Below are 20,761 nucleotides of genomic sequence, written 5' to 3'. Positions count from 1 at the left end.
CGGTCTGCCTCCTCTTGGCCACCCAAGTGTACAAGACAGGCCTCTTCCATACTGATCATTTCCGCTCTCAAAAGCTCCCTGAGATTCCCAACAGCTATTGAATAAAGATGGAACCCCTTAGGCCAGCCTACAACATCTTCCCCAGTCTGGTCGTAGCTTATCTCACCTTTTCCTACGTGTATCTCCCAAAGGTGTTATATTCCCACAAAAACATCTCACTTGAGCTTTATGCCAACATTAGCATTTTTTCCATATATATGGGGGGAAAAACCAAAGCGAGGGTTAAGCACTTAACTACAGGAACATTTCAATAAACAAACTTGGGTTCTTAAATCCATCATGCCCCTTTTATCCAAGAGGGGTGCATTCCATCAGCACGATGACATGTGTTAAGCAGGGCATGTCATCTGCTGCGGAAGCAGAGAGGTTTAATTTCACTTTAACCATTCCCCTCTTCCCACGTACAGCACGCTGCCAAGTCCCTTGGGCCTATTGGATTTCCGTGTGTGTATTTCTTTGCTTCTGTGTGATCTCAGCAGGGATAAATGAACCTAAGATATTAACATGTAATTTGTTCAGATCTTTGCCTTTAGGGTGAGCACTAAGATGCTGCCATCAGCCAGAAAATTTGTGATCTAATTTGGAAGCAGTGAGCCATGCTGTCTTCTTTCAGACACTTCAGAAAGCTGCACTGAGTTCCCACTTTCCTATGGTTTTGTAAAAGCTTTTCTTTCAAGCTATAAACAATGTTGATTATTTTTTCTCCACCTTACCATTCCAAGAAAGAGGAAAGGCAGGGAGTAAGAAGTACACTCTTGAGCTGTCACTATTGAAATACCATGTTGCACAAGGAACACACTTTAATCTCTCGAATTCTGCTCTATCAAAAACTCTCCCACCTTGACCCACTTTTTACCCAGACATTTGGGAGGAAGCCTGTCCCTAGCACTTGCAGACAGATTCCTGGGACGGGCACTGAACTGGCTTTCACAAAGACTCTAACTTGACAGTTCTCATATGCTCTGAAAGAGATTTCTTACCCACATAGCATTAGGTTGAAATCTTCAATACTATCACTAAACCAAAATCAAAGAACGATTTTTATTTTTCTGTAGAAAATTTAATTCCTCTCCCATCTTAGCCCACCTAAAGACAGGTTATTACTAGTTCATTGATTCCCACATTTTTTTAGAGATTTTATTTATTTGAGAGAGAAAGACAAAGAGAGAGAGCACAAACGGGGGGGAGGGGCAAAGAGAGAGGGGAGAAACAGGCTCCCCGCCCAGTGGGGAGCCCAAGGTGGGGCTCTATCCCAGGACCCTGAGATCACAACTGGAGCCAAAGACAGACACTAAGCCACCCAGGCGCCCCGGTTTCTGCATTTTTTAATGTGGTTTCTCGGCAAAAGGAAAATATATGTGGGGCTGTAAAAAAATACCAGGTGCAAATTCTGGCCTTTTTTAACTGTAAGGTTTAGTTAAGAGGGAAGCAGAAAGCACTGGACACAATTTCATTTAGAAGAACTCAACACAGCGAGCAGTTGGATTAAATCCAATTTAAGAAAGAACCAGAAGCTACCGACAGATGAGCTGCAGAACTTCGCAGGCAGGATCTGAGAAGAGAGACTCAGAGCCCTTTTGGGGACCGAAGCATCCTCATATCCTCCTGCCGTCCTCCAAGAATAAGGTAAAGAATAGGTCTTAACTTCATAAATGAAATTAAATTCAGAAAGAGGCTAGTTGATTATTACTGAGATTAATAGGCACATACAGAGAGGGAAATTCAGTAAACAAAAACTAACGTCTCCATGCTAACTTCGGGGGAATACAATAGCAAAATGCTAGGCTAGCAGGTGAAAGTTATGGCTGTTGGTATTTCCGTTACAAAAGTCTAGCAACTTCCTGAAACACAACTTTTTCCAAATTAGATCTAGCAGAGAAAGCACCAATCCTCCGGTCTTCAGTATAAAAGTAACTGAGTCACACATTCATTGGCTGCTGTAGACATCAGCAAGATGTTTTTTTATGAATACTAATTGACTGATAGCTTCTTAACATGCAACAACATGGGACTTGGGGCTGTTAAAATAAGATGTTGCCTTGCAATTCAGACAGTAAATCTGACAGAAAGCAAATAACATTCTCAGCAAATGCAGTAGGCTTACAGACTAGCAAGCATGCTAGCGAGTGAGAAGGGAGCTATGGAGGACCCAGTGGCTGCACCTTTAAACAACAGTATAAAGCAACAGGACATAGACACACACACCCTTTAATATTCTGTTCACCGCTCCTTCTCATGTTTCATCCAACACTGTGTCTCAGTCACTCCCTGCAAAGAGCAGTTTGGTTTCAAGGGCAGAATGATGCCCCTGCGCTACAAATTTACATGTTTTAACCCCTCAATCTAATTTCGAATGAAAATGATAAGGATTGTGGTAGGGACAGGAGTAGGTCTTTAATCACAGCCCAAAATGTGCGTGTCTTTTCTTTCTAAATGCAGCATATTGTAATGTTCTCCTTCCTGTAAGCTAGCAAAGATTCCGGGCAAATTATCAGAACAACTTTGCAAGCTTGATTAAAAGGCATATCAATTTCTAGGCATGGGTTTTATTTTTCAATCGCATTTTCCTCTGTGAAAACCTTTATTAGATTCTCAGCTCTAAGTGTGTTCTGACCGTATAATTTAACAGAATGCTGCACTTCCATAAGCCTATTTTCATCATGCAGTCGATTGTTCATCATGAATATAAATATAATCCATAGGCTCCAACAAAATGTGCAACACGCTTAGGACTGCCTTAAAATAAAAGTTGTATAAATTGTCACTGAGCGTGACACAGCCACATTACCTGTATTTCAAATTGTACTGATTAAGTCTTTCATATACCCAACCCATTCGACAGAGATAATTAGATAGCATAGGAAGCTCTAGCATTACAAAATCAAAGACTTAAGTCTCATTGTAAGCTCTAAGTGCCAATCAGGCTCCTGTCTCTAATGTTTGTAAGGCATGACTGCCACCTACTGGCAAGCATTAGACATTTCAACGTCTGACCGAGAGACACCGACTTCATCTTTACAGCCTAACCATGGCAGGGTTTTCCCCTATAGCCGAAATGCACGGGTTTCTGTTGTTTTGTTTCGCTTCTCCAAGAGATTTTTTTTTGACTAACATAATATAATAAAATATTATTAAAATTTTTTAAAAAATGGATTTTGAGGAGAAAGAAGAGGCAGAGAGGTATGGAAGAGAAAACAAATACAAACGTAAGCTGTTTTGCTAATTTTCTTCTAAACACTAAATTCGTACAGAGAACGCCCTGTACAAAATAACACAATAAAGTCTCAAAGATCAAGGCGTTCCCTTAGACGAGGCCGAAGACATCAGTCTCTGGTATTTTGAAATGTAGGCTTTAGTCCTTGTTTTTGGACAGATCCCTGGGTGTGTGACCCAGTCCTTGCCTTTAAGCAGATTGGAACGGAAGCGTGGCCACCTGGCCCAGGAAAAAGAGAGGACGTGTTTGGGCTCGTGTGTCCCGTGACTACCGGAGTTCCTCCGCACGCTGCAGCGACAGCTGGGGTTGTACTCCTTATCAAATTCCTGAATGCGGGCCTCAATGGCCTTCTCTGTGTTCTAGTTCTCCAGCGCCTGCGTGGCACACTCCACCACGTCCCGATGCAGCTTCTCGGGCATAGGGGCGTTCTCCAGCACAGCTTTTCGGTGGCACGTGGTTAACTTGGGGGAGGGGGGCGGCCAGCTGCAACGCGCTCCTGGGGGAGGGGCCGGCGATGCTCTTACCCCGCAGGAGAAGCCGTCCCTACCAAAGCCATGGCCTGGCTCTGAGACGCACCAGCTTTTTGTTTGGGAGGCCTTGACTCACTAGATGTTACTATTTTCGTAAAGAGATTACACAGAGAGAGTTCTGGCTCTTATTATATTTCACCTCGGGTGTGCATTATATACACAAAAGTACGTATGTTTGCACGCTTGTTTTTTTAGTCCATCTGCCCCTACTAGAATGTAATCTCCACAAGAGCACCGCATTATTTTATTTTCTAATGTATTCTACTGGGCCTAGCACCGTGCCCCGCACTTAGTGAACATTAAAGACAAACGCTCTTAAGTTGAAATGGTGGCTCCCTTTTCTATCTGTTGGATTTTTGTCATGTTTCTTAATTTGTGCGACCCTCAGTTTGCCTATTAAATAGGAATAACACCACCACGGTAGTTAGAACAATTAAATGGACAAATGTTTATACAGTATTTGGCACAAAGTGTATAATAATATTATGACATTATTATTAAGTCCTATCACTCAAACGAGAGATTTTTCAGAAATTTAATAAAGGCATTAAGGACTTTATTTTCATTGTTCATGCTAAGAGCTCTTCCTTCTCCATCATGCTTCTTACCAACCCCAATCTACATCAGACCTACAAAATTCTCCACTTCCACCAAGACCTTGCTCCAAGCTGGTGTCCACGAAGCTTTAGCATTCAGAGTCATAGACCCTTAGGGCTGATAGGAGTTTCCGTGATAAGAAGTCACTATTCTGGAAATCTCTAACCATGCTCTGAAGCACGTAAATAGTTCAGAACTCTCTGGAGAGTTTCATAACTGTTTTAATTTATATTACAGCTGATATTGTAGTTTGTTACCTGCCAGGGAACCATTTTGTACGTACAGGAAAATATCTACTCATGAGCACTTCTGTTTGAATGTTAGGCCAGCGACGGACTTCAGCATTAAGGAATTCTATTATCTCGTGTCACATGAGGTCCACAAGTGGTGGTGTTGCTGATTCACAGCTGGACAATATCATGAAGAGCCCATGCTCTTATCGTGTTATATTCTGCTATCCACAGTGTTGTTTTACCTCAAGTCCAGTTCCTTTTATGGCCTTAGGATGCCTCCAATAGAAATCTGGGCCGCATAGCATGCTATTCACATTCGGTGAGAAAGAGAGAATGGTTCCCAGAAGGATCCTAGGAGGGGGAGAAGGATTTTCCCATAAAGCCCTGAAAAACCATTTCTCTTGGCTCATTGGTCAAAATACTAAAACATATCCATTCTCAAACTGGCTGACTTCACGATTAATCGGATTGGTTTAAAGTCTTAGATCAATCATGTTCCTTCCCTGAAGCCACATGGAGCCAGCTTCCTCTGAATCTCATGGGCTGCATGAAGGAGGAAAGTAGACCTGCACAAAATCCGGGATTATTAGAAAGGAAAAAAGAGGCAGGGCAGGCAGCTAAAAGTTCCCACTCTAATGAGCACACGGATAGATAGATAGTGGTCTGGTCTGGGAACATAAATATCAGTATGCTGGATTGTTCCTGATTTAAAAAAAAAAATCCTTGAAATATTTTTTTTTTTAAGGAGACATTTTCTGGCAGTCCACATACAAAGAAACCAATATGCTTCCACAGAAATGCTGCATGTTTAGGTTTATTATGACATAAAACTTCTGTATACTTTTACTGAACATGATACAATTCAGGCAACAAGAACACAGTTATATTAAAACTCTGAGTACATGTGCCTATTGCTTCTCTGGGTCTCAGTCTCCCTACCTGTTAAACGAAAGATGGACTAGATGAGTTCAAAGGTTTATCCCAACTACGTTCTGTGTGTTTCACTCTATATCCACTGACATCGCCAAGTGAATATACTTAACAATTTGCATATGTTTTTATTCACCATCCGAGTAAGTATTGACCTCTTATATGGACTCTACTTGGTATAGAACTGACAAGACTAACACAGGGTGAGGCAAGTTCTTGCCTTCCAGAACCTTCAGTGGGGAGAAAAGGCAGATAGAAGAGAATGTTAGAAGACAGGGCAACGAACAGTAGCAAGACAAGCACAGAGTGGAACACAGGAGGTGAGTCCTGCACAGGAAGAGTGAGGTGAGAGGAAGATAAGACTCAAGCCCCACCTGGGAGAACAGGTGTGATTTAGAAGATGGAACAAAATGCGGAAAAGGGAGGATAAGCAAACACTGCAGGTCAGCAATTGGTTTCATATGTTTATTATGATGGATGACATTGATGACGATGGGGTGACAGCTGCAGGTTACTGTGACCTACCAAGGGCAGTAGAGACAGTGTTTCATATCACCTTCACAATAACTCTAGGAAAGAGGTGTCATCATCTACATTTTCCCCTCAGCTTATCCTGCTTAAAGTAAAAAAAAAAAAAAAAAAAAAAGATGACTCTCTGATTAGAATACAAGTCCCTGCAACTTCAAAAAGCACAATGCCTTGACCTCACCACCCCACCTCTTTGAAATACAGTGGCCCTCCTCAGCACCCCAGGAGCCTGGAAGTCAGGAAGTCGGAAAATCAGGCTGTCCCTCAGTTTACACATGAGGGCCAACTTAGAAAACCAGAAACATTTATGGCTACATCCTCTTTCATACAAATGAAAATAGTTTTTCTGATCTTGTACAGAGGGGCGTCTTCAGGTGGAGAAGGGTGCATGGTTTCAGATTTTAGATTATCTACAGATTAAATAGAATTTTGACGAGGATATCGATGGCGTTGCTTGTTAGCCCCTGAAATGCTCATATCCAGGCATGTTTGAGAAGGCATTAACACAGAGGCAGCTTTGAGGCTTTTATCTGGAAATGGGATTGAGGGGCTCTGCTGAGAGCCGTACAGTCCCTGGGCGGCTGGCTGCTGTGCGTGGGGTGCGCCACGTGGAGAGAGCATGAGAGATTCCTCACTGCCCTCCCACCCTCCACATCCACCGTACGGCCACCTGCTCACCTCCTCACCTCCTCACCTCCAGAGCAACACTGCCAGGGATAGTCCGTTCAACTCAGCATCTATCTGGGGCTCTCATGATGGTTTCTGGGGTCCGGGCAGACCGTGACACACACCGACTCCATCGTCACCAGATCCCTATCTGTCATGTGAAGCACACAGATCTGTCATAGGAAGCGCCCCATCATCGCAGGGTACCGTGACTATCCTGGGAAGCACACAGACACACACCAGCTCCGTCATCCAAGCAGCACTGTTCAAATGGAAATGAAGTTCTTACCACTCTGCTCTAATTTCCAAACACACTCCCCAGGAAGTCGTGCACCAGGACTGCTGAACTTCCTTCACCAGCCACCGTTCCCTCCCCTACAATTGTAAAAAATGCCTTTTGATCTGTGACCTGCATTTAAAAACTGACATCTGGTGGTTAGGGTGGTAATTAGGCATCATTTAAAAGTTATTTCTGCCTTGTTAACTGAGTTACTCTGTGATCAAATTATGGGATAATTTAGAGGAATTCAGGCATATTGATTGTATAATCCATAATGTGTGTAATTAATAACTACCCCCTAAAAGCTCTGTGTGAGAAATTGTAAGGATTCATATTAGACAAAAAGTCAAGGTTTGAACGGTGCTTTCTTCTCAATGCCTTTCATTAACTACACATAATAGGGAAAGCTTTCAAAGGAGATGAAATCAAGTTTCGATGCCAGAATGTATTGACACCGTTGCATGACTTAGATCCCTAGCAGCCACAGACTGGTGTCACGTGGGAATCAATCTTCTTGCACTGGGTGCCTAAAGTATCATTTCTCCGGGATTGCACATCTTTGGGGGTACTCTGGCTGCTGGCCTCTTACAGTTTCATTCACCATTTCTGAGTTACAAAGGGGGCCCTCCCCTGGCCGTGGGGGAGCCAGCCTTGCAGGCTGGTCTATCTTGCAATGAGCTGAGGCCAGCAACTTAATTAGCACAGGCTGTTTCTACCTGTGCCTCAGTAACACAAAATTTCTATTGGTTGCAGTAAAGGTAACAAGGGTTAGATCTCTGTATCCCGCTATTTACTGACACGCCACACCCCCAAGAAGGACACACACATGCACACACAGACATTATTTATTCTTAACTGAGATTCCTGCCCCAGACTCCTTTCTGTTCTCCTACTCTATGAATTGGACTGGACCTTCTGTGAGCCAGAAGGACAGCTTGAGCTCTGTACTACAGGCAAGCAAGATACCTGTTCAGTGGCTCCTTTGTACTCGCCCACTTTAGTGCTGTGAGGCCTTCAAAGAACCTGACAGTGCCTGAACAGGAGCCCTGAAGAGTAAAGACAAGAGGTCATAAGAGATGTGCTATTTCAAACAGAAGGTTCTGCCTGGCCCATTGGTATATCAAAGGAAATGTGACCTTGCTTAGCATTGACACACAGGATGGTTGGGCACCTGCATCAATTTACCATCCTTTTTCTCCAGCAACTACTGTACCACTTGGTGGGATGGTGACATTGTAAGAACTGGTGTTCACTGAGCTCAGGACTCGGCTAAGTGCTTCACATGCACTGTTTTATCTAATCATCAAAGCAGCTCTGGTAAGAGAAGTGCCATCGCCATCCCCAATTTACAGAGAAGGACCCTGTTGAATGGAGGCGTCAGTAAGCTACCCAAAGCCCACAGCTGGGATGTGGTGGAGCCGCCAGGCTCTCTGTGCCCCAAGGACCCACCCAGCCTTGTGATTCCCTAAGAATTCCATTCTCCTGACCAAAAATGAATTCCTCCTCCTTAGAGGAAGAATCGGGGAGAGAGAAAGAGGTCTAAAGAGAAAGGAAGGCACTGACAACATGAAAAAAAAAGACAAGAGCATGAGAAGAAAAGATGGCCCTGAGAAATCTTCAATTTAGTTAAGGGAAGCCAAGACACCTTTGAAGTAAAGATGGCTACTGTTCAGTTGTAAATTGTTTCTCGTGCCTTGCTCTGTTCTGATATAATGCCTTGTATTAGTTTTCTAGGGCTGCCATCACAAATTACCACAGATTGGGTGGCTTAAACAACAGAAATTTTCTCACAGTTTTGGAGCTAGAAGTCTGAAACGAGAGTATCAAAAGGGTTGATTTCTCCTGAGGCCTCTTTCCTTGGCTGGTAGATGGTCATCTTCCTCTCTGTGTCCTCACATGGTCATTTTTGCTGGATATGCCTGTGTCCTAATCTCTTCTTATAAAAAAACATCAGTCCTATTGGATTAGGGCCTACATCAATGATGTCGTTTAAACTTAATTACCTCTCTAAAAACCCTACCTTCAAATACAGTCACTTTCTAAGGTAATGGAGGTTAAGATTTCAATATATGAGTGGGGGGGGGGATTTCAGCCCATTATATACACATACCCACACACTCATTATCTCTAAGTTTTCAGTAGACATTGATTAGGCAGACCATCTTGGATAAGAGAAAACTGGTAGAAAATTAAAAGCAAAATTGTCTTCCATAATTGATGAAAAAACAGAAAGGAAGACATAGGCCGGGAAATCAGATGCAGGGCACAAATAGGAATTTAGCATAGCAGGATACCAAAGAAAGACCTGCTAGGAAGTTTAGACCCCCTGCCCCTACTTCATAGAGATACAGGAATTCCCAAGTACATGTGAGATGGGCTGTGAGTGTATTTGATTTGTTTGTGGGTATTAAAGGAATGATAACTGCTGAGGGCTGGATATCTTTGGGTGGCTTAGTGATGAATGGTACAGCAATTTTTCAGTGAATTACCATCAAATCCCAACCTACTTAAATCAGATATCGAGCAACCCCTTGTGATAGAAATGTAATCCAAATATTTATCTCTTGATTGTATTTATCTTTTGATTATCTCTTGATTCCCAGCCCAGTTTATCATCCCTCACTTTAAAACAGAAACTAGAAAGGACGTCATATGTAGAGGGGAGAAGAACAGTGGGCATTTCCTTGGATGCAAGGCAGCACAGTAATTCGAAATCAAATGTGCAGCTGGCCAGGAGATGAATCCAAGTGGCTCACAAAAGCACTTTGGCTCAATCCTGGGTAATGGAATTTCAAGACAGAAATAACATTATTAAATCTCAGCAGTTCACAACCAATATTTTCAATTAAAAAATCACTGGGTACTCCTAACCTGAAATAGGGCTATAAGGCTATTAGATAAGTTTAGCTAATAAATGGATCTCCGTCATAATTACAAAACTATCCTAAGTGATTTCGAAAGGACATTTCTGCTGACAGTGCAGAGGGGGAAATCAACGCTCTCGTTCTATTTCTGGGTGGAATGGCATGCTGGTGGGGCTAACAGTACCCCTGTGCCAGCATGGTGCCATCTGCCAGCTGGTCAGTACAGCTGGGGAGCATACACATGCTGAGTCCTGTAGCAGAAGTCTCAGCTGGTCACTGACAAGGCAGCCATGCCAAAGACATATCTGGCAATTTGGTTACACTAAAATTTGATTGTGCGTGTGTATGTGTGTGTGTGTGTGTGTGTGTGTGAATCTATGTAGTTTTGATAACACAAACCAATAGAATCTATTGACAATTGTTTTTCAGACTGACAGTAAGCAACACAAATGCTCATATTAAGTTTCTCATCTTTTTGGAATCATGTGGAGAAAATAAGGAAAATGAAGGACAGCCAGAAAAACAAGAAAGATAAATGAGATATTCTACAATGCATTAAGGTGTGAGGAGTGGCACTGCACTTACACTAAAATACACATGCACACATGTACATACATGCATGCACAAACACGTATACACACATTGGGGCTACTGGGAGTGAAGAGAAGAGATTTAAACTCCAGTTCACCCAATGCAAATTCAAGGCATTCTATCTTTATTGTTTGCTCTCAAAAGTTACAATCTGGGCAGCATGACAAGAATTATGCAGACATAAAAATAGGAAGCTAAAATAAGGGAATAGAATTAGTGCCTGAAAACCTTAAAAAAATGAAATATTCATATCTTAAGAGGAATATGCAGGACCTGTTAGGAAAATACTGGAAAACACAAAATAGCAGTTTTTAAAAACCCAGATCCATGGTGTGTCTGGGTGGCTCAGTCAGTTGGGTGTCAAACTCTTGGTTTCAGCTCAGGTCATGATCTCATAGGTCAGGGATCGAGCCCTATGTTGGACTCTGCACTCAGTGGGGAATCTACATGCAGATTCTCTCCCTCTACCCCACTCCCACTCACTCATGTGTGTGCGCTCTCTCTCTCTCTCTCTTACAAATAAAATCTTTAAAAAAAACAAAATAAAACAAAACCCAGATCCATAATAGCAAAATGGGAGGTTATATGGCCAACTGACATATTTCTATGAACAAAAAAATTCCAAAGATGGTAATCTTGACATGGATATCATATCATATCATAATTTCTCCTCTACCCTCTACCCTTCTAGATTCTTGGCTGAGACACCTCTGTAATAAGAAGGCAGATTAACAGAAGAAAACCAAATATGTCTAATAACAAGTATAATAACAAGTATGTCTCCTATATGCACGAGAGATACCCAGGAAAACTGAGTAACTCTCTGAAATGGCCCAGGCCATCACCTTAAATAATGTCTCCAGGTGACGACAAGAGAAGATATTGGGGGTTAGGAAGCCATTTATGGGAGTGTTACCAGGTCACAGAAAACAAGGGTATGGTTGTTATGCAGATTCCTCAGTACCTGCTCCTTTGATAAGAGTTTCTAGGGACTTGGTCAACCCCCTCTTCCTGGTTCAGGGGAGACACCCTTAGAAATGGAGATTTCCCTTATACGTGTAAACGTGTAAACGTCTCTTACAAAGGGGTAACCTCCAGTGTGTCTGTTGTTTCTTAAAAACTAAACAGCCCCGGGGCACTAGGGTGGCTCAGTCAGTTGAGTGTCTGCCTTCAGCTCAGGTCATGATCCCAGGATGCTGGGATCCAGCCCTGGGAGCCTGTTTCTCCCTCTCCCACTCCCCCTGCTTGTGTGCTCTGTCAAATAAATAAAATCCTTAAAAAATCAAATAAATAAACAGCGAAAATAATCCTTATGCCAAAGAGGCATATTTTGAGGTGGTATATTCTTCTCCCCTTCAATCCATAATAATTATGATACTTCTAGTGGTAAGGAATAAACACTAACTTGGGCTAGATTCAGAGACACCTATGCAAGAGGGTGGGAGGGAGGAAGGGAGGGGAGAGAAAGAGAGAAAAGAACATTTATTAGAAGGACACTGGAAGGATTTTGTGATGTTCCAGGACTTTCTTTGGCAATTTCCAATATATGCATTGATTTTTAAACTTGATTATATAATCGAGTCACATGGGTGACGGGGTTCAGAACGAGTTTCCCCTGAATGTGCTACTTTGGCATGTGGACTATTTTGAGGCAATCAAGATCCAGCAGATTCAAGAAGACCTTTTAACTCTCCCTTAAACTACCTAAAAGAATTTTGAGAGGGAGCCTGGCCCAGAAAGAGATCTATTACCAACAGATAACTTTTTTTTTGGTTAAACCTGAATGACCTATCTGATGGCAGACAAAAATCTAATTACCAAACATCTGCTCTTCTTATGGTCCTGTGAGTCACCTACCTCCCCACTGAAGTCCCAGGCCCCTATCTCATTCCTTAGCTCAGGATGCCATATAAGCCTCAATTGCCCAGTTTATCCTTGAGTTTCATTGTCTTTGTGGAGAATTAAATTTGTTTTTCTCTTATTAATCTGTCTTATGTTAATTTGCTTATTAGACCAGCCAAAGAATTAAGAAGGGTAGAATAAAAAGTTTTCATGGGAGGAGTTAAGATGGCAGAGGAGTAGGGGGACCCTAAGCTTGTCTTGTCCCTTGAACACAGCTAGATAGTTGCCAAATCATTCTGAACACCAAAAAATCAACCGGAGGTCTGAGAGAACAAAAAGTGCAAGTCTACAAGTAGAAAAGTGACCACTTTTTGGAAGATTCTTTAGACAAGCAGACCAAAACACACCCAGGATCTAGGGGATTTTTGTTTTGTTTTGTTGGTTTTTTTTTTTTTCTTCTTCCTCCTCTTCTTTTCTTTTCTGGACAAAATGATGAGATAGAGAAAGAACAGGAAGTAGAACTCATGCCCAGTGATTTAATCAATACAGACATAAGTAAGATGTCTGAACTAGATTTTAACACAATGATTATAAGGATACTAGCTGGGCTTGAAAGAAGCATAGAAGACATTAGAGAATACCTTACTACAGAGATAAAAGAACTGAAATCTAGTCAGGCCAAAATTTAAAATGCTAGAACCAATATGCAAACCCAAATGGATGCCATAAAAATGAGGACAAATGAAGCAGAGAAACAAATCAGTGATACAGAAAATAAAATTATGGAAAATAATGAAGCTATTTAAGAAGAAAAGAAGAAAGAAAGAAAGATAATGGATCATAAAGATAGATTTAGGGAACTCAGCAACTTATTAAAACGTAATAACATTCATATCCTAGGAGTCCCAGAAGATGAATAGAGAGGAAGAGTGGCAGAAAGTTTATTCAAACAAATTATAGCTGAAAACTTCCCTAATCTGGGGAAGAACACAGATATCAAAAACCAAGAAGTGCAAAGAACTCCCATTAAATTCAGCAAAAGCCAACCATCACCAAGGCATATCATAGTCAAATTCACAAAATACACAGACAAGGAAAGAATCCTAAAAACAGCAAGGGGAAAAAAGCCCTTAACCTGCAACGGAAAACAGATCAGATTCCCAGCAGATCTTTCCACAGAAACTTGGCAGGCCAGAAAAGAGTGGCAGGATATATTCAACGTGCTGAATGGGAAAAATATGCAGCCAAGAATTCTTTGTCCAGCAAGGCTGTCATTCAGAATAGCAGGAGAGATAAGAGTTTCCCAGACAAACAAAAACTAAAGGAGTTCTGGACCACTAAACCAGCCCTGCAAGAAATGTTAAGGGGGACTCTCTGAGTGGAGAAAAAAAAGACCAAAAGGAACAAAGACTATAAAGGACCAGAGAACGTGAGCAGAAACACCAACTCTACAGGTAACACAAAGGCAGAGAATTCATACCTTTCAATAAGCACTCTGAATGTAAATGGACTAAATGTTCCAATAAAAGATATAAGGTATCAGAATGGATTAAAAAAAAAAAACAAAATCCATTTATATGCTGCCTACAAAACACTCATTTTAGACCTAAAGATACCTACAGATTGAAAGTGAGGGGATGGAGGGGCACCTGGGTGGCACAGTTGGTTAAGCATCTGACTTTAGCTCAGATTATGATCTCAGGGTCCTGGGATGGAGCCCCACATCAGGCTCCACACTCAGCGGGGAGTCTGCTTCTCCCTCACCCTCTGCCTGTGCCCCTCCCCTGACTCGTGCTCTTTCTCTTTTTCTCTCAAATAAATAATTTTTTTTTAAAAAAGAAGAGGAAAGAAAGTGAGGGAATGGAGAAACATAGCTATCAAGAAGATCTAACAATTGTAAATATTTATGACCCCAACTTGGGAGCGCCCAAATACATAAATCAATTAATAATAAACATAAAGAAATGCATTGATAATAATACAATAATAGTAGGGGACTTTAACACCCCACTTATGATGGACAGATCATCTAAGCAGAAAATCAAGAAGGAAACAATGGTTTTGAAATATCCTGCACCATATGGACTTAACAGATATATTCAGAACATTTCATTCTAAAGCAGCAAAATACACATTCATGTCAAGTGCACTTTGAAAATTCTCCAGAATAAATCACATACTGGGTCACAAACCAGCCCTCAACAAATACAAAAAGATCAAGATCATACCATGCACATTTTCAGACTACAATGCTATGAAACTTGAAGTCAACCACAAGAAAATATTTGGAAAGACCTCAAGTACATGGAGGTTAAAGAATATCCTACTAAAAAATGAATGGGTTAACCAGGAAATTAAAGATGAAATAAAAAAATATATATGGAAGCAAATGAAAATGAAAACACAACAGTCCAAACCTGTAGCAAAGGCAGTCCTAAGAGGGAAGTATATTGCAATACAAGCCTACAAGAAGCAAAAAAAGTCTCAAATACACGACCTAACCTTACACCTAATGGAGCTAGAAAAGGAACAGAAAATAAAGCCTAAAGCCAGCAGAGAAGGGAAATAATAAAGATAGAGCAAAAATAAATAATATAGAAACAAACAAACAAAAACTCCAGCAAAACAGATAGATGACACGGAGAGCCAGTTCTTCGAAAGAATGAATAAAATTGATAAACCCCTAGCAAGACTTATCAAAAAGAAAAAAGACCCAAATAGATAAAATCACAAATGAAAGAGGAGAGATCACAACCAACACCACAGAAATACAAACAATTATAAGAGAATACTATGAAAAATTATATGCCAACAAAATGGGCAATCTGGAAGAAATGGGCAAATTCCTAGAAACTTACAAATTACTAAAACTGAAACAGGAATAGAAAATTTGAACAGACCCATAACCAGCAAAGAAACTGAATCGATAATCAAAAATCTCCCAAGAAACAAAAGTCCAGGCCCAGGTGGCTTCCCAGGGGAATTCTACCAGACATTTAATGAAGAGTTAATACCTATTCTTCTCAAACTGTTCCAAAAAATGTAAATGGAAGGAAAACTTCCAAACTCATGCTACAAAGCCAGCACTACCTTGATTCCAAAACCAAAGATCCATTGCTTCTCGGCCTTTTGGCTAAGATCAAAACCAAAGATCCCATGAAAAAGGAGAATTACAGGACAATATTCCCGATGAACATGGATGTAAAAATTCTCAAAAAAATAGTAGCAAATTGAATTCAACAGTACATTAAAAGAATTATTCACCATCATCAGGTGGGATTTATTCCTGGGCTGCTAGGTTGGTTCAATATTCACAGATCAATCAATGTGTTACACCACATCAATAAAAGAAAGGATAAGAACCACATGATCCTGTTAATAGATGCAGAAAAAGCACTTGACAAAATAAAGCATCCATTCTTGATAAAAACCCTCAACAAAGTAGGGGTAGATGGAACGTATCTCAACATCATAAAGGCCATATACAAAAGACCCACAGCTAATATCCTCAATGGGGAAAAACTAAGAGCCTTTTGCCTATAGTCAGAAACAAGCACTCTCACCATTACTATTTAACATCGTATTGGAAATCTTAGTTTCAGCAATCAGATAACAAAAAGAAATAAAAAACGTCCAAACTAGCAAAGAAGAAGTCAAACTTTCACTATTTGCAGATGACATAATACTCTATGTAGAAAACCCGAAGGACTCACAAAAAAATTTCTAGAACTAATACATGAATTCAGCAAAGTCACAGGATATAAAATCAACTTAAAGGAATCTGTTGCATTTCTATACACCAATAATGAAACAGCAGAAAAATAAATCAAGGAACCAATCCCATTTGCAACTGCACCAAAAACAATAAGATACCTAGGAATACACCTAAATAAAGAGGTAAAAGATCTGTACTCTGAAAACTATAGAACACTTATGAAAGAAATTGAAGAGGATACAAAGAAATGGAAAAGCATTCCATGCTCATGAATTGGAAGAACAAATATCGTTAAAAGGTCTATACTACCCAAAGCAATCTACACATTTAATGCAATCCCTATCAAAATAGCACCGGCATTTTTTCACAGAGCTAGAACAAACAATCCTAAAATTTGTATGGAACCACAAAAGACCCCAAATAGCCAAAGCAATTCTGAAAAAGAAAAACAAAACTGAAGGTATCACAATTCTGGACTTCAAACTATATTACAAAGCTGTAGTCATCCAGACAGTATGGTACTGGCACAGAAAAAGACGCAAAGATCAATGGAACAGAATAGAAAACCCAGAAATGAACCCACAAGTATACGGTCAACTAATCTTTAACAAAGTAGGGAAGAATATCCAATGGAAAAAAAGACAGTCTCTTCAACAAATGGTGAATAGAAAACTGGACAGGAACATGCAGAAGAATGAAACTGGGCCACTTTCTTACACCATACACAAAAATAAATTCAAAATGGATGAAAGACATAAATGTGAGCCCGGAAACCATCAAAATCTTACAGAAGAATACAGTCAGCAACCTCTTTGACCTCAGCTATAGCAACTTCTTACTAGACACATCGCCTAAGGCAAGGGAAACAAAAGCAAAAATGAACTATTGGGACTTTTCAAGATAAAAAGTTACTGTACAGTGAAGGAAACAATCAACAAAACTAAAAGGCAGCCTACAGAATGGGAGAAGATATTTACAAATGACATATTTGATAAAGGGTTAGAATCCAAAATCTATAAAGAACTTATCAAACTCAACACCCCCAAAAAATTTGGAAACAATAAAAATCAAAACCACAGTGAGATACCACTTCACACCTGTCAAAATGGCTAAAATTAACAACACAAGAAACAACAGGTGTTGGTGAGGCTGTAGAGAAAGGGGAACCCTCTTGCACTATTGGTGGGAATGCAAACTGGTGCAGCCACTCCGGAGAACAGTACGGAGGTCCCTCAAAAAAAAAAAAAAAATAGAACTACCTGTGACCCAGCAATTGCGCATACTAGGTATTTACACAAAGGATACAAATATACAGATTCAAAGGGGTACATTGCACATAGCAACATTATCAACAATAACCAAACTATGGAGAGAGCCGAAATGTCCATCAACTGAGGAATGGCTAAAGAAGAGGTAGTATATGTATATATATATATATATATATGCACACACAATGGACTATTATTCAGGCATCAAAAGAATGAAATCTTGCCATTTGCAATAACGTGGTTGGAGCTAGAATGTATTATGCTAAACAAAATAAGTAATTCAGAGAAAGACAAATACCATATGATTTCACTCATATATGGAATTTAAGAAACAAAACAGGTGAACATATGGGAAGGAGGGGGAAAGGAGAGAGGGAAACAAACCATAAGAGGCTCCTAAAGAAGAGAAGAAACAGGGTTGACTGGGGGGCGGGGATGGCTAGATGGGTGATGGGTATTAAGGAGGGCACTTACTGCTATGAGTACTGAGTGTTGTACGTAAGTGATGAATTACTGAACTCTACTCCTAAAACCAATATTACACTGTACGCTACCTAACTAAAATTTAAATAAAAATTTTAAAAAAGAAAAGTTTTCCTCCCCAAAATGGGTAATTTTGAAACACAAGCAATGCAAAGGCTCTACTCAAACAAATTACATTAGAATCTCTGGGGGTGGAGCCCATGAATAAGTATACTTAAAAAGGTCCCCAGGGGCACCTGGGTGGCTCAGTTGGTTAAGCGTCTGCCTTCCGCTCCTGTCATGATTCTGGGGTCCTGGGGTAGAGCCCCACATTGGGATCCCAGCTCAGCAGGGAGCCTGTTTCTCCCTCTCCTTCTGCTACTCTCCCTGCTTGTGCTCAGTCCCGTGTTCTCTCTCTGTGTCAAATAAATAAATAAAATCTTTAAAAAAAAAAAAAAAAAAGCTCTTCAGCAGATCTCAATGTATAGCCAGGATTGAGAACTATTCTTTTGGAATGTTGGCATTAACATCACTCAATCTTAATGACTCTCAGGTCCATTGTTTTTAGTTTAAAATTTTAAAATTTCCAGAAGAGAGATTATAAATGACCCAGTTTACAGTCAGAGGATACTACTGAAAAAAATTAGCTATTGCCAAGAAAGCAAAGTCATATTGGAACAGACATGGCCGATGGCCACTGGGACTCATGCCTATGGATCTGAGCTTGTTGAACTACTGGGGGCTGGGAAGCCATTCAGAACGTGTCCATTATACTGCCCATGAGTGTGAAGGGAAGTTCATGCTTAACCAATTCTCTCTTCTTCCCTGAGAACACACAGATAGAATGGCACCACAGACTTCAGCAGGGCAGCCCAGGTGACACCAAAATGAGTCCAGGATGTTTCACATACCCAAGCCAGTGCATTTATTCATTCAAACACCAATGTCACCCAACAGAAGTTCTGCATTAGTGAATAAAAAAGCTTGTTATTGTTGTAACAAAGCCAAGTTTCTGCTTCTGTTTACTTTATAAATGTATGTGAAACAGTCGTTTAAACAATAAAAGAAAAGCCTCTCTTATCGAGATAAAGATTTCCCAGACAAACTTACCTACACCAAACTTAACAGACCCTCTTTTTTCTTAATAAGTAACACAAAGGTGAACTTCGTTCTAAATTTAGTCCTAACAGAAACTTGGAATTAAAGAAGTTCGAACAAACTTTTTTTAATGTAATAAGCAACTATTCCAGTTATGAAACAGATACAAAAAGGAAAGCACATTGCATGTGTGGAATAACCAATAAGTCAAAAACAGTATATGTACTCCCAAACGCAAGCTTATGGAAAATTCCTAGGAAGTACTCAGCACCAGGGAAAATTGGAAATCAAGGGGGGGGCTTTCCAGATAGTCACTGTTTTTAATGCGTAACCAAACCGAAACTCAAAGAGATCATTACGCATCTCAAGATAGAATGTGATGGAGAGGCAGAGTGAGTTAGGGGTACGGGAGTCACCGGAACAGCCCATAGCAAGTTTGCATCAGGAGCCCAGCACCGCCTGGAGGCTCCGCCCAGTAGCCATGGAACGGGAGGCTCAGTGTCCCTCACAACGTCCTTGAATCCCAAACACACGAGACCTAGGTGTCATGAAGGAACAACAATATATTCATACGGTTTACACTGTGGTTGGGGAGAGGAGATGAAATAATGGAGACCTAAAGTGCCCGACCAAATATGTAATGGCTCTTCCCCAACAATGCAGAGTTATCCTAGTTTGGGCTCCTCCAGAAGCTAAATTCGAGACAAGGAATTCAAGCGCTAGTACTTGGTGAGGTGCCAGAAAACAGCAGGACGGGAATGGTAGACAGTAAAGGACACGTCCACAAGCAAGTTACCCCTACCGGCAGCTGGGGCTCAGCCCCCATCCGGGAGCCCGTGAAGGCCACCCGTCAGGATTATGCCACCCATGGTGAGGGCAGGAGGACACTTACACACCAACTCTCAGCCGACCTTGGTGGAGGGTTGCCTGGGGGCAACAGGAAGGCATTAATACCACCTGGGACTTTAGGCCTGAGGGGCATGTGGGCAGACTGGCTGCTGCAGTCAGGAAAAGTCCTCAGCAAGGGAGACGTGTTCTGGGAATGGAAAGCAGCTCACCTACAATGACACGGTAAGACTTGGGTGGAGAGCGTGGGCCCGGACAGCCACTGCTACAAAGCGCAGCGTCATGGCACGCCTGCGTGGCTCAGTCCGCTGAGCGTCCCACTCCTGATCCCCACTGTGTCATGATCTTGGGGTCCTGAGATCAAGCCCTGCTTGCTTCTGGCCTCCGTGCTCAGCAGGGAGTCTGCTTCAGATTCTTTCTCTTCCCCTGCCCCTCCCTACCACACTGTCTCTCTCTCTCTAAAATAAATTGATAAATCTTAAAAAAAAAAAAAAAAAAGTGGAGTGGCAAATTGGGTACCTCAGAAAGCGCGCTAGATGTGACCCAAGGATACTTAGTTTGAGGCCAAGACCAAAAATAGCTACTCCTGGGGGTGTTGTGAGAAGCAGATGCAAATAGATACACACTTTACAAAACAAAGAATAACATGCGTGGTAGCTACGATCATCAACTGACAATTGTCTGTACTGGAAAAGGATACAGTCTTTGGAGTCACAGTCTTCGGTTCAAGTCCCAGGTGTACTACTTCCTGACTATAGGACCTTGGTTCCATGAATTTAAACTCTCTTTAGCTATCAAATGGGATGAATTAATAACACCTAACTCATAAGGGTGCGGTGGAATCAAAAGCCCTTAAGCATGTAAACCATCTAACACAATGTCCAACAAAAGTACAAATGTAAATGTCATTATCATCATCTTCTGTATCACCATTAAATAGAAATCTGTATTAGGTCAGACTGCCATAACCAAATACCCTAAACTGGGTGGGAAATATATTTTCCCACAGACCTGGAAACTGGGAAATTCAAGAGTTG

At 41.1% G+C, this 20,761-nt stretch overlaps 1 pseudogene; it reads right to left on the bottom strand.

The window, feature by feature from the left end:
• Nucleotides 1-3,463: 3,463 nt before the first annotated feature.
• Nucleotides 3,464-20,008, bottom strand: LOC103676199 (annotated as a pseudogene).
• Between the last annotated feature and the right edge of the window lie 753 nt (nt 20,009-20,761).

The sequence above is a fragment of the Ursus maritimus genome, unplaced genomic scaffold (assembly GCF_017311325.1).
Source record: "Ursus maritimus isolate PB19 unplaced genomic scaffold, ASM1731132v1 scaffold_4, whole genome shotgun sequence".
In the NCBI taxonomy this organism is placed as follows: Eukaryota; Metazoa; Chordata; class Mammalia; order Carnivora; family Ursidae; genus Ursus; species Ursus maritimus.
The sequence above is the reverse complement of the archived record's forward strand: the minus strand, read 5'-3'. Positions and strand labels throughout refer to the sequence as shown.